Consider the following 13836-nt stretch of genomic DNA (forward strand, 5'->3'; position numbering starts at 1 on the left):
AATTTTCAGTTTGGGGACTGTAATAGCTCCCCAAAATGTTTTTTCAAAACATTTTTTTTGTAAAAATAAAATGATTCTTTCATAGAAATTTTCTGACTTGTTTTATTAATTATTATTAGCACTAAACACACACCGTTTAGAAGCACATTAACTAAGCAGATGGTTAGGTCTTAATTAGGGCCAGATTATGTCTATCTCTACAAAACTGGATCAAGATAAGATGGGGTTGGGGTGGCAGGCTGAGTGAAATACAAGTGTAGACCTTCGACTTCTTCACAATGCCAGGCTGCATGGTTGACATTCTGGCCTTACTGAAGTTAGTGACAGTTTTGCCAGTGGGAATCAGAATTTCCTGCATCTGGCGCTGCTTGGAGGAGATTTACTCAGCTGGCTCCACCTGCCAAAAGATCTGACTCCATGTGGAGGAAATGGAGGCCATTTGTCATGGGCTGAACTGCAGCTTGGCTCTTCCTGTATAACAGAAGGAATGGTGTGGGTTTGAGGGCCTTCATTAGAATAGCAGGAGTGGGTAACTTCTGAATAGACATCTTTCAGGAAAAAATGTGTCACAAAATAATTTACAGAATTAAATAATACCAGAAGGAGAGAAATGCAGATTTATAAAGGGCAAAATACATGCTCTGAGCTGAGATTTGAAATCAGATTGTAACGTTGATGAGCGCTAGTGAGACAATAAAGGTGTCCCTGGTGGCTCAAGTTACAGAGATGAAAATTCTCAAACTAACAGTATTGGAAACTGTGCAAGATTGTGCAGAGGCCATTACAGGATGCATGGAAAGAAGAGAATAGAAATACAGCAGGACAATATCAATGAGGCACTCAAGTACCATTACAGTGAGTGCGGTACAAGAACTGGAATAGAATACAGTGAGGTAGGACAGGGAAAGTCCATTTAGGATTTTAAAAACAAAGAGAAATGATTAATGGGAAAGAATTTTTACAATTAGGGCATGTCTACTATAGGAAATTATTTCAAAATAATTAAATTCACAATGATAACTCCTAAAATAACAACATAGAAATTGTTCAACATAGAAATCCTCCACTATGGGGGAGCCTTGAATTTAGTCCGAGGCAGGTTCTATTATTGTGGACATGCTAACTCGACTTAGAGCCCTACGAAGCATTGGGGAGTAGTTATTTTGAATTATTCTAGGGAGCAGTTATTTCAAAGTATCGGCTCCGGAGTACCCACACTATTTTGAAATAACTATTTCGAAATAAGTGTTATTCCTGGAGGAAGGCAAGAGTACAGATTTCGAAATAATCAACTCATTATTTTGAAATAATGGGCTTGGAAGTGTGGACACTCTACTTCAGGGCTACTCAACTTTGGAAGCTCCAGGGGCCACAGCGATACTCACAGCACTTGCTGAGGGCTACAACTTGACTGTGGTTGCATATACATACAAATGTATATGCAAATAGCTTCTTTCACACTGACTGGCATGAATACAAAGATTAAGGCAAGACTACACAACATGTAGGCCCCATTGAAGTCAGTTCTGCTGATATTAATAAAATGCAAAAATTACCCAATTTCCACCCATAAGACAGCACTTTTAATGAGTAATGACAGTCCAGGAATTTAATACTCAAAGGCATATCAACAGACTACTTTTTTTTTTTTGGCTTCACAACAGTCTAGGAATATAACTACTAAAACACATATCAACACAAACCGTAAACACATATCAACACAAACTAAAACACATAACGTAAACCCAAACCACACCATAGGCCGCAAACAAACAGGACACGGGGCCGCATGTGGACCATGGGCTGCGGATTGAGTAGCCCTGCTCTACTTATTATTTTGAAATAAAAGGGGTTATTTTGAAATAACTCCGTAGTATAGACCAGGGCTTGGAGAATTAAACATTTTTGTTTCTACTCTGGAACAAGGGAATTTCCTAATCTTGTTGACAATACCAATTTTGTCTCTCTAGCACCATCAGAACTGATAATATTTTAATTATAACAGTTTCCTCTTTCTTTACTTCCTTGGGCAGTAAAGTTATTTGAATTATTTTTGATTATTATTATTATTATTATTATTAATTATTATTGAACAACTTTTAAAAGAACTGACTGGCCATTATGGTGTCTTATCATTCAAAATGCATTTACTGGGTTGAAGCCAATTTGGGAGGAGAAAGAACAGAGTCAAATCCAGGCTGTTTCATTTCAGCAACCTGTGATTTACAACTTTTGAAATATTAACCCCTGAAAATAATGATTTATGAATTATATGATGAATGAAACTATGACAAGGCTGTTTGGTGTGAGCAACAGTGTTACACAATCAGTGTTACTGATATATGCAAACACGGTGAGATAAAAGAAAACTAATAAAGAAAAATAAAGCACAAGTAGAATACAAACAATTTAAATTTATTTTGATATCAAATAACACTAAGAGCCTCTTCATGGGCTTCTGCCTAAACCACAATTGCTATTGAAGTCCAAGAGAAGTTTAGCTTGAATAAACACAGTGGGACAAGGCTAGAGCTAAGATAGAACTAAAATAAGGTAAATGCTAATAATAAGCGATGAGTGAACCTCCAAAGGTTTGGAGATTTGATTCAGATTGGCATCCAAAAGTTTTCAGGATTATTTTACGAGTATTTGCAACCTCTTAATCAGGCTTTCCTGTGAGATTTCCAGTAAGTATTGGTTGTTAGTTAAAAATGCTCCACATATAGCTTTTTAAATTTTGATACTCTATTTCTCATAGAAATAGAAATTGGGAAGCATAGAAGAAACACTGAAAGCAGAGCGAACTTCACAGATTTTTTTTTAAAGTTTGACTTAGCTTTAGAATGAAAATTTATAATAGTTTTCCATTTTATCAAAATCAGTGCCTGCATCACTATGAAAAATAATGTAAACTTAGCAAAAATGTTTATAATTTAAAGCATAATAACAGTAATGATTATATCATTAATATCATTTGGAGATGTAATAAAATCTATGCAGAAAAATGTTCTTGAAATAGTTGAAAAACAAATGGAGTTTTAAAATAATAATAACTAATATATACTTCTATACTGCCTCATAAAAAGAGGATCTCAAAATATTTTATTCCTAATATGCTTCATAATACCCCTGTGATACTGTATACAAGACATATATCCTATTATATTCAGTTCAAATTTTATGCCATACTCATCAACCTGTATCTGATTCCATCATAATGGTTGATTCCACCATTAAAATGCTGCCACTTCTGGGGTGAAGCACATCACCTTATAAAAAATGCCTAGCAACACTACACAATAATTTTAAGACACATAGGGTATATCTACATTAGCTCGTTAATTCGAGCTTGGTCGGCAAATCAGGCAACCGGAGTTGCAAATGAAGCCTGGGATTTAAATATCCCGGGCTTTATTTGCATGTTCCCGTCTGGCCACCATTTTTAAATCCCCTTTAGTTCGAACAAACTGCCCGCGGCTACACCCGGCAGTTTAAAATTAATCTGAACTAAGTCTTTAGTTTGGATTAACTGTTACACCTCATTCCAAGAGGAGTAACAGTTAATCTGAACTAAGGACTTAGTTTGGATTAACTTTAAACTGCCGTGTGTAGCTGCGGGCAATTCGTTCGAACTAAGGGGGATTTAAAAATGGCGGCCGGACGGGCACATGCAAATAAAGCCCGGGATATTTAAAACCCGGGCTTCATTTGCAACTCTGGTTGCCTGATTTGCCGACCTAGCTCGAATTAACGAGCTAGTGTAGACATTTCCAAAGAGTGTGTCTAGACTACAGGGTTTTTTCGAAAAAAGTAGACTTTTTTCAAAAAAACTTCACCTGCATTGAGATTTCAACCGTGTTCTTTCAAAAGTAAATCGAAAGAAGGTAGTAGTTTTTTAGATCATGGTAAACCTCATTTTACGAGGAATAACACCTTTTTTCAAAAGTACTCTTTGGAAAAAAGGTGCTATTGAATGCAAACTGCATTTTCGAAAGAGAGTGTCTAGACTCTCTTTCAAAAAAGCAGCTCGCTTTTTCAAAAAATCTGCTTGTAGTCTAGACGCTCTCGTATGAAAGATGATTTTTCAAAAGAGTCTTTCGAAAAAGCCTCTTTTGAAAGAGGCTTGTAGTCTAGACATAGCCAGTGTAAAGAAGAATATATTAACTAATTAAATCTCCAGGGGGACTTAGTAATGTAGAATTACCTGAATTGCAATTTCTGGAGAACACTGGGGTAATGTCCCGTCTCTTAAAAAATATACTCTGCTACCTTCAGTTTCCACAAGTGATAAGGGTGCTGTGATTAGATATGAAAGTGCCTTTTGTTTTCTCTTTTAAATGGCTAAGATGTCATTTTAGAGGTGGGTAGGGAAGGAAATATGCATGTGCTTGAAAAAGTTAATATAAACACATTTTAACAACATTATTTTAAACAGGACCTTGCACCTAGTCATGTTAAGTTTTAAAATGTGTTAACTGGTTGTGGTGCACACAGAAAATTTATAATCATGTAACATAACGATATCTGCTCAACAACACTGTTTTATCCAGACAATGAAAGTAATGACCTAAAATATTACAATCTTTTGGGATTCTAGGATTGTCACAACTACATTCTTTTCTCTCATTCATTAATGGTCTTAAGCATACCAAGCACCCGAAATTATTAAAGCAGGCCAGATGGTAAACATATATGTGCACACATACCTAATTCATTAATATTTGTTGAGTTCCAACCCTTGTGATTTATGAGTATTATTGTTTGTTGTACATGTGTACTATGGACTACAACTGTGTTTTCATGAAAATGTTTGGGAATCCTGTATGTGAACATTTGTACTAGAAGTGTATTATCCATTGTTCTGTTTAAAAAGTATGAGTCATCCAATTATATAACAGTAACAGTGACTGAGACGGGAAGGCACTCAACAAAATGTGCCTCACTCATGTGACTGAGACGGGAAGGCACTCAACAAAAATGGTTGCCAAATAGTCAGCGGTAGCATATTCCAAAGAACCCTTCAATTGAACATTAGGCTTCAAAGCTATTCCATGAATACTTACAAATGCCACGAGTGTTAATGGAAATTAAACTTGGTTCGCAAATGATTTGGTAACCAAAAAAGAAGCTAAATTCTAGGGAAAGATTATGATTTGCTTTACTCTGCCCCTGTAGCCTCTCTCTAAATTCTAGGTGACTCTTGAGAGTAGCCTTCATTGGTCAGCTGTTCCTCCTCTAGTGCGAGTGTGAGTAGACAGGAATTGTGGACAGGGGTGTTCCACATGTAAGTCAGTGCAGCTGAACCAGTGTAGCTGTGGAGGGGGCAGTAATTGCACTGTGTAAAGAACTGGCACAGATTAATCCCTTTAGGAAGCAGGGGCTGAATTAAGACTCACTGTGTCACCAGGTGAGATTCTTTCCAGGGTCATAGTTCAGCCAGAAATGCCCAGCAATAACTTTCTACATCATAGGAGGGTGACTCAGGTACCAGGAAGCTGGCAGAAAGCAGGGACGAGAGAGCTCTGCCTCCATTACACTTTCCTTCCTTTGTCATAGTCTATTAAGGCTCCCAGACAAAGGTGGAATGTAAAGCAGCCCAGCAGGAACTTTAAGCACTGTTCAGGTTAGGGACCCGACAGGTAGCTGTAACTGGCCACATGATGATCCCTTATTCCTTGAGCAAGACCAGCTTTGGCACAATAGAGAATCAAGCCCATTACTTGGTGCCTGGTCTTCTCCTGTGGTGGCACAATTGCCCACTACCCCTTCCTTGGATGCTATAATCTAGCCCATAATAAATGTTTTCTAAAGAAACTGCTCAACACTAAATCAAATACACACACACACACACACACACACACACAAATAACATGTATATTCTTCTAAAAACTATTGTTTTGATACCAATATGTCATACCCTAAAGCAGCAGATCTTGTACATTAATTGAACATTACACTATATTATTGCTTACTGTTAACTTCCTCTGCAGTGCTATGGAAGTCATTCCAGAGTCTGCAGTAGAAATAAAGCATCTACAGGGAATTCCCAAGGTTATAATTTCACTGAGGATTCCTCTGATGTCATAAACCAAAAGAGCTCAATTGAGCTGTTTAGTCCTAGGAACCCCCCAGATGAAAATTATAGCCTTGTAATGCACAGCAGGCAATACTTTATACATTAACAGCTTTAAGTGGGCCATCTGTGACGATTATACCTTCTCTAAAGACTCAGGGTTCCAGTAAAATGGTTTTCATACCTACAAAATTAGTAGTTTTTTCACATGTTTTTGCCATTCTTTCTTTGAAGAAGGAGATGTCACTCTTTATTCAGCCAACGAGAAGGCATAAATGTTACCCAGTTTAAATTTGATCATGAAAAAAGAGAAGAAAGTTTGAATACTATAGCATTTAATGTGGCTCAGATAAAATTTCAAAGAGCTCCTTCTCATCATATTATCTTTTGCTGACATCAGAGTTGTAAGACATATCAGAAAATAATCTAATAATTCTGAAAGATAAACCAGCACTGATCTTATATTTAACATATAGAGAAGATATCTAGCTGTTATATATGGTTCCTATCAGATTTATCTTTTGGATCTTCTGCCTAGAATGAGGAATGTGGGCTGCTACTGTAAATGTTGCATTTGACAAAAATCATCCTGGCAAAATATTAAAAGCAGCCATCTGTAAGGATCAAAGCCCTCTTTTCTGTTCATTTTCACAGATTTTCACTGGTTTGTAATGGTCATTTTGCAAAATTACACTTTTAACTAATCAGAATGCAAAAAGAAAAGTATCTTTAGAATATTAAAGTTCCCTCTTTGGTCTTCCTTTCTTAGATAATAGAATTATAAGAAATATATCCACATTTGCTTCTATTCTGTGTAATACAGAACAAGAAAGTTATGGTAAAACAAAGTTAAGATGAAGGAACATGCTTTAAATATATTGAAGTTTGTCTTGTCTATAAGTTTTTATTTCATGCATATACATTGTGTTGTATAGCATAGTATATATGTAACAAACAGCTGTTACAGCAGGCTGTACAACTATAAATGCTTAATTATAAGGATACTGATGCTTTATATCTTCAATTAGATCATTCTCTAATATGTGTTAGGCTCTTTGCTTATGCCCTGTCCTTGATTTTTGCATGTGGTAGTATGTCGTCTAATTGGACACCATGCCAGTATGAATTAATTGCAAAGGGATTTTTTTGTTCGCTTTGGAACTTTGACTTTTATGGGATTTGAATAGAACCCTGTGACATTGTGCTTCATCACTATTGATGCTTATTTTGTGATTTCCTGTCCCAAGAAAGAGGTTCAACTGCAGACTCTATAACAGACTTCATGTCTGATTTTGGGGCAAATCAAACTCCCTGGGATTCAGTTTCTCAGATAAAAATGGAGATATTAATGCTTACCTATTTCACACAGTGTCTGAGAAGATTAATTCAGGAATGTCTATGAGGTCTCAGATTCTAAAGAGATGGCAGCTATATCTGAACCTAGACAGTCAGTTAAGAAGTTAATTTCTTTGATATTATAAAGATTAGAAATACGGATTTATTAATTAGGATCTTCCCAGACAAATCCATGGACTTTTTCCATCTAGACCAAAAACGGGAAGAGGAGTTGCACCAAAAATATAATATTTTCCCCAAAGGAATAGAAAATAAGAACAAACAATTTATTTAAAATATCTGATTTTGACAAATTTTTAAATAATCTTTTCACCAAAATCTTGAAGAACTGAATACTTTGGTGGAAGTATTGGCCTACTGGTGGAAGTATTCTAAGTACTGGGCATTATGTATATGCCATTTTGAGGTCTGCAAAGTAAGGATTTTTTAAAAGTTAACTCTAGTTTTCTTGGTTTCTTATTTAGCCCTTTGTCTGTCCATAACATTCCCCTCTACATGATATCTCAGCCCAGGAATTAAACTGTATGCAGGGTGGCTGGGTTAGCAGGGTGCGAATGCACTCTCTCATGGTCCTTCAAGTAAGGTTAGTGAGGTTAGGAGTGGCACATTGCCCCAGCCTCCCTCCTCCGTGCTCTGGCTGGCTAGGGGAATGCTGGGGCTGATTCCCCTACCCTCCACCAAGAGCAAGGCAGGGCAGGGCCGTGGGGGCGGGGCAGCCACCAACCTCTCCCACAGCTCACTCCTCTCCACCCCCAGAAATTCCTGTGTATGGGCCTGAGTGTACTGAGATGTTATCACAGCAAGACTTCTTTACCTTCCTTTTTAGCATCTCCATTCAACACTGGCACTGGAGAGTATTTTTAGTGGTGGAGGCAGGAATTTGACTTTTCCCAGGTAGGAATACATGGATGAACTCTGGAGGAGAAAAATGTGTTAATTTCTGTAAGTCATATAGTCAGGAAGTCCGTGATAGGCATTGGCTGCAAAATAATCATAGAATCATAGGGTTAGGAGAGACTGCAAGAGTCACCTACTCTGACCCCCTGCCAAAATGCAGGATTTGTTCTGGCTGAATAACCAAGAACAATGACTATCCAACCTTCTTTTGAAAATCTTCAGTGAAAAGAGCTTCCACAACCTTCCTAGGCAGTCTGTTCGATTGTCCTGCTGTTCCATCCCTGAGATTTAATCTCAATCTGCTTTGCTATAGTTTGAACCCCTTGTCTCTTGCCCGGCCCTCAGTGGCAAAAGAGAACAACTTTCCCCCAACTTTTTTATGACTGACTTTAAAGTATTTCAAGATTGTTTTCATGCCCCTCCCTAATCATTTCTAGACTAAACTTATCTAGTTCCTTCAGCCTTTGCTTCTATCACTTGCATTCTATATCTTTGATCATCTTTCTTGATCATCTCTGGATATTTTCCAGTTTCTCTACATCCTTTCTATACATTGGTAAGGACATTGAACACAGTACTACAGCTGAGACCAAACCGGGACTGAGTAAAGTAATACTACAGGTTGGACCTGCCTCATCTGGTACCCTCAGACCTGACTGGTCCCAAACAAGGGAATTTGCTGAATGTGCGGAGCTCTCTCACAATATGGCTTGTGCAGCCCCGGTTAGGACTCCAGCTGAGCCCTGCTGCTGCCTGCCCAGGTGGCTCCCCAGGCTGGAGCTCCATGACTGCCAGGGCTCTACAGCGGCCGCAGCTTCTGGGGCTGCTTGGGCTCCGTGGGGCTGCCAGGACCAAGGCTCTGTGGCTGCTGAGACTCGGGCTCCTGCTGACCCCCCGCTACCACCTGGCAGCAGGGGCCAAAACTCCCTACTGCACCCTCCCTCCCTCAACACGGAGCTTCTGGCTGAGTCCCCCTCCCTGCCCTGCAGCCTGACCTTCTTAAACCTAGACTCTGTGGTCCAGAAACATCTACGGTCCTGCTGGACCACAGATATTGCCGGACCAAAGAGTCCTGGAAAAACAACAAATAGTCTGGTAGCACTTTTTAGACTAACAAAACATACTGGCTGTGTCTACATTGGTGCGATCTTGCGCCAAAGCAGCTGCTTTTGTGCAAAAACTTGCTGCCTGTCTACACTGGCCGCGAGTTCTTGTGCAAGAACACTGACATTCTAATATGTGAAATCAGGGCTTCTTGTGCAAGAACTCTGATGTTTCTTCTCAGGAAGAAGCCCTCTTGTGAAACTGTTCTTGCGCAAGAGGCCAGTATAGACAGGCAGCCAAGAGATTTTGTGCAAGAGCCGTCCAAACGGAAAAAAGCCCTAGTGGCCACTTGGATGCTCTGTACACGCAGGCAGCTCCGGACTTCCTGGTAACCCCCTTAAAGGCAGATACAGCCTGCAGAGGCCATAAGACAGAAGCACCTTTGCCACCTCTGCCACCCAGCTCTGCTGCGCAGCTCTGCTCCCTCGAACAGCCACCAGACCACCCAGGATGGCTGCTCCAGCACAGGAGGCCCCAAGGGGCACAAAGCGGCGTGTCCCTTCCTGGTCCCAAGGGGAAATCGAGGCCCTCCTGGACCTCTGCGCTGGTGAAGAGGCAATCCACAACATCCGTGCCCATCAGCGGAACACGGACATATTCCGCCACATGGCCTAGGCACTCTCCGACCAGGGTCATCCAGTCCAGACCCTTGAGCAGGTCTGGGCTAAGGTCAAGGAGCTGCGCCTGGGCTATGTTCGGGCCAGCTGACAGCTGCCCCATTACCAGTGGCTCCACGCCATTCTCAGAGAGGCAGCACCCCAGGGACCATCAGAGCCGGTGGGCAGCAGCAGGCGCCCCCCCATCACTAGGCCCAGTGAGGTGGGGGATGAGGAAGAGCTGGCCATTGGGGAGGAGAAGGAGAGGAGCAGTGTGACCCTCCAGCTGGAGGTCCTCTCAGGCAGCCTGGATGTCTTCCGTGGGTCATCAGAGGCCGGGGAAGGATCCACTGGCGACTGTTGCACTTTGCACTCACAAGGGTGGGGGGGAGCCAGGTGCCTGAAGGGGATGGGGAGGGAGCGTGAGGCAGCGTGAGCTGCACTCTCTGTAACATTACCATTATGCAGCACGTGCAACCACGTGAAGCCTGGTGACTGAGCGGCATGTGGCCGCAGCAGGCAGCTCCAGGACACGCCTGGGACCATGCTGTTCACACACATCCAGACCCGGGGGAAGGAGTGGATGCAGGCTGGAACCAGCCAGGGCCCCAGGGGCTCAGGCCAGGGCCCCAGGGGCTCAGGCCAGAGCCTGCACCTCCCGAAGGGTGCAGCACACAGAACGGCTCACTGTTCCATGCCTGGGCTGTGCGGCACAGCCAGCTGCTCCTGGGAAAACCACAGTGACACAGCCCTGTGAGCTTGTCGCCTACTGAGCCCCTTGCCTGCTCCCAGTGCCTTGGCTGGTCCCCCGAGGGAAGTCCCCACTGCAGCCACACATGTCTACGTGTGAGGGCTAGCGGGAGGGGGAGGAGGGAAGTGCTCAGGCCGGCCCTAAGGCTGCCTGAGTTTTGCTACAAGGATGGTACACTCCCCAGTCACTCCTGGTTCCATCCAGGAGACATCCATGTGATGGGGATCTGAGAGCCCAGACCACGTCTGCCATATGTGCTCCCAGGCACTGTGTGGGGATTCATCTTGCTCCCTGTAAAACACCATTGATTAGCCCAAAGCCTCATAGCCTCCACCGGCAGGGAGTTCCACAGGTTAACACAACACACGTCCTCCTCCTCCTCCTCCTCCTCCTCCTCCTCCTCCTCCCCCCCTTCCAAGGGGCCAGGAGACAGACCGGTGGTTACAATACATGGAGGAGGACCCTACTCTGGAGGCGGTCTTGTATGCAAACATACAACACAGGGAGGGGGACCAAGTGGGCCCAAGCCACAGTACTGTGGTGTCACTTGGGCTCAGGGGCGGAGGGCATGGAGTGTGGGGATGGTGGCTGGGCTGCCTGACTGACCCTGTCACCAAGCCCTGCCGGACCCTCCAACCCTGCGGCAGCGGCAGCATCCCCAACCGCCCAGGCACCAAGCTGGTGGGTCCGGCAGCGGGACCAACTTCTTCGATGGCACATCCAGGCCATCGAATGCATTGAGACAGCCATCACACGCTGGATGGAGGTGGACCTGGAGTGGCACCAGCAGGCCTGGGGCTGCTTCCAGACCCAGTGTGAGCGCATCGGGGATTCCATCACTGCCCTCACTGCTCACATTGGGCACGCAATACATTATGGCATGGCATTGCCCCATGCACCCGCCATCCCTCCCATACCCATGCCCATGCCCATGCCCATGCCCATGCCCCCTCCTGCTGCCCCTCCTGCTCTCACAGTTCCCCCTCCTGATGCACCCCATCCACCCACCTCCCCGTGCTGCCTGCCCCTATGTGGCCTGACCCACACATCCTGGTCTGCCCCCACAGAGGCAGTCGCAGGGGCCACCCCTCCCAGCAGTAGCTCCTCCACCTCCATGCTCAGAGCCTCCTCCCCCCTCCCACCCTACGTCCCCCCATTGTAAATAAAAAGTTCCAAATATGTGTTGGTTGTTTATTGGGAGGTAAGGGAAGGGGAGGAGGGAAGGGTTGGGGATGGGAGGGAGATGTCAAGGGAGACAGAGGTGACCCTACTGTGAAGCCTGGGAGAAAATCTCTGTCAGGGCCTCCTGGAGGCGCACCCCATCATGGTACGCCTGGCAGATGGCAGCTGTGCAGGGCTGTTCGAAGGCCTGGCCCTCGCCTGCCATCCATGAAGGGAGGAAGGCCTCCCCCCTTTGCTCCATGATGTTGTGGAGCACATAGCACGCGGCCACTACCTTGGGGACATTCCGCTCACCCATCTCCAGACAGGTGAGCAAACAGTGAAACCGGGCTTTCAGACGGCTGAAGGTGCACTCGACCTGGTTGTGGGCCCGGTTGAGGCAGTCGTTGAACTGTGCCCGGTTGTGGTCTGTCCACTCCGTGTAGGGCCTCATTAACCAGGGCAGCAGGGGGTAGGCTACGTCCCCCACAACACACGGGGACCTGGGCACGTCCCTGACAGTAAATTCCCACTGGGGGAAGAAAGTGCCCACTTCCAGCCTGCCAAACAGGCTGGAGTTTCATAGAATGCGGGCGTCATGCCCTATCGGAACCCTGCCGGAGCCACCCGCATAAATGTCCAGGAAGCGGCCACGATGCTCCACGAGGGCCTGGAGTACAATGGAGAAGTACCCCTTTCAGTTTATAAAATGAGCTGCTTGATGCTCTGGGGCATGGACAGAGATGTGGGTTGCATCCAGGGCTCCCCCGTAGTTGGGGAACCCCAGGGCAGCGAAGCTGGCCACCATAGCCTCCACGTCCCACAGGCGGATGACTCGCTGGAGCAGGATGTTGTTGATGGCATGGATGACCTGCAGAAGGGTGCACAGAAACACAGGGGAACACATCACATAAGGCAGGGTGAGTGCGTGCTCCCTTGGGGGTTCCCCCCCCCGTGATGCCCTCTGTCCTCACACTCACACACACCAGGACCCCCTTGCCTCATGGGCCACCCCTCTCCCCCCACTAGCTGTCTGGGGTGGCTAGCTTCCAGAGTGCGATGGCGACCCTCTTGTCCACGGGGATGGGTGCTCGCAGCCAGGTGGTGCTTCTCTGGAGTGCAGGGGTGAGCGAGGCACACAGCTCCAGGAACGTCCGCTTTCATATCCGAAAGTTCCGGAGCCATTGCTGGTCGTCCCATTGCCCCAGGACCAGCCAGTCCCACCAGTCGGTACTGGTGTCCAGTCTCCACAAGGGCCTCTCCACGGTGGGGTGGGGATGCCACAGGGACGCCATGGCCTCCCTGGTGAGGGAGTCCAGAGTGGCCTGTGCCTCGAGGTCCTGGATGATGAGTGCAGCAGCATGGAGCAGCAGCTGCAGGCACTCCAAAATGGCCGGAAGGGGCCAGAGCAGGCACAAGGCCACCCTTGGCTCCATGGCACAAGAAGAGAGCTGAGGTCAAAAAATCAGCTAATGGCACTAAGGCACAAGGCTGTGGTGTCCAACAAGGCAGAGGGCAACCACAAGTAGAACTGCTACGGCTGTCAGTCCCTGCAAGAGGTCCTAAAGCTCACAGCAGGAGAGAAATGGCTGTCCGGGGAGATCCCTTTAAGCACGTGTCTCGAAGGAGCTCCAGCCCCCACCCCCGGAAAGGGCTGGTGCCCTTTTGCCCTCTCCAAAATGATTCTGGGCTCCTGCTTTTGTGCAAGAGCATCCCGCCAATACAGACGCTCTCTTGCGCAAAAGCGCATCGTTCTTATGACGAGTCCCGGCCAATATAGACGCTCTCTTGTGCAACTACTTTAACGCAAGAACTCTTGTGTTAAAGAGCATTTGTGCAAGATCACGCCAATGTAGACATAGTCATAGATGGTATCATGACCTTTCGTGGGCACAGCC

Source organism: Pelodiscus sinensis, chromosome 6 (genome assembly GCF_052426305.1).
Source record: "Pelodiscus sinensis isolate ZL-2025 chromosome 6, ASM5242630v1, whole genome shotgun sequence".
Lineage (NCBI taxonomy): Eukaryota > Metazoa > Chordata > Testudines > Trionychidae > Pelodiscus > Pelodiscus sinensis.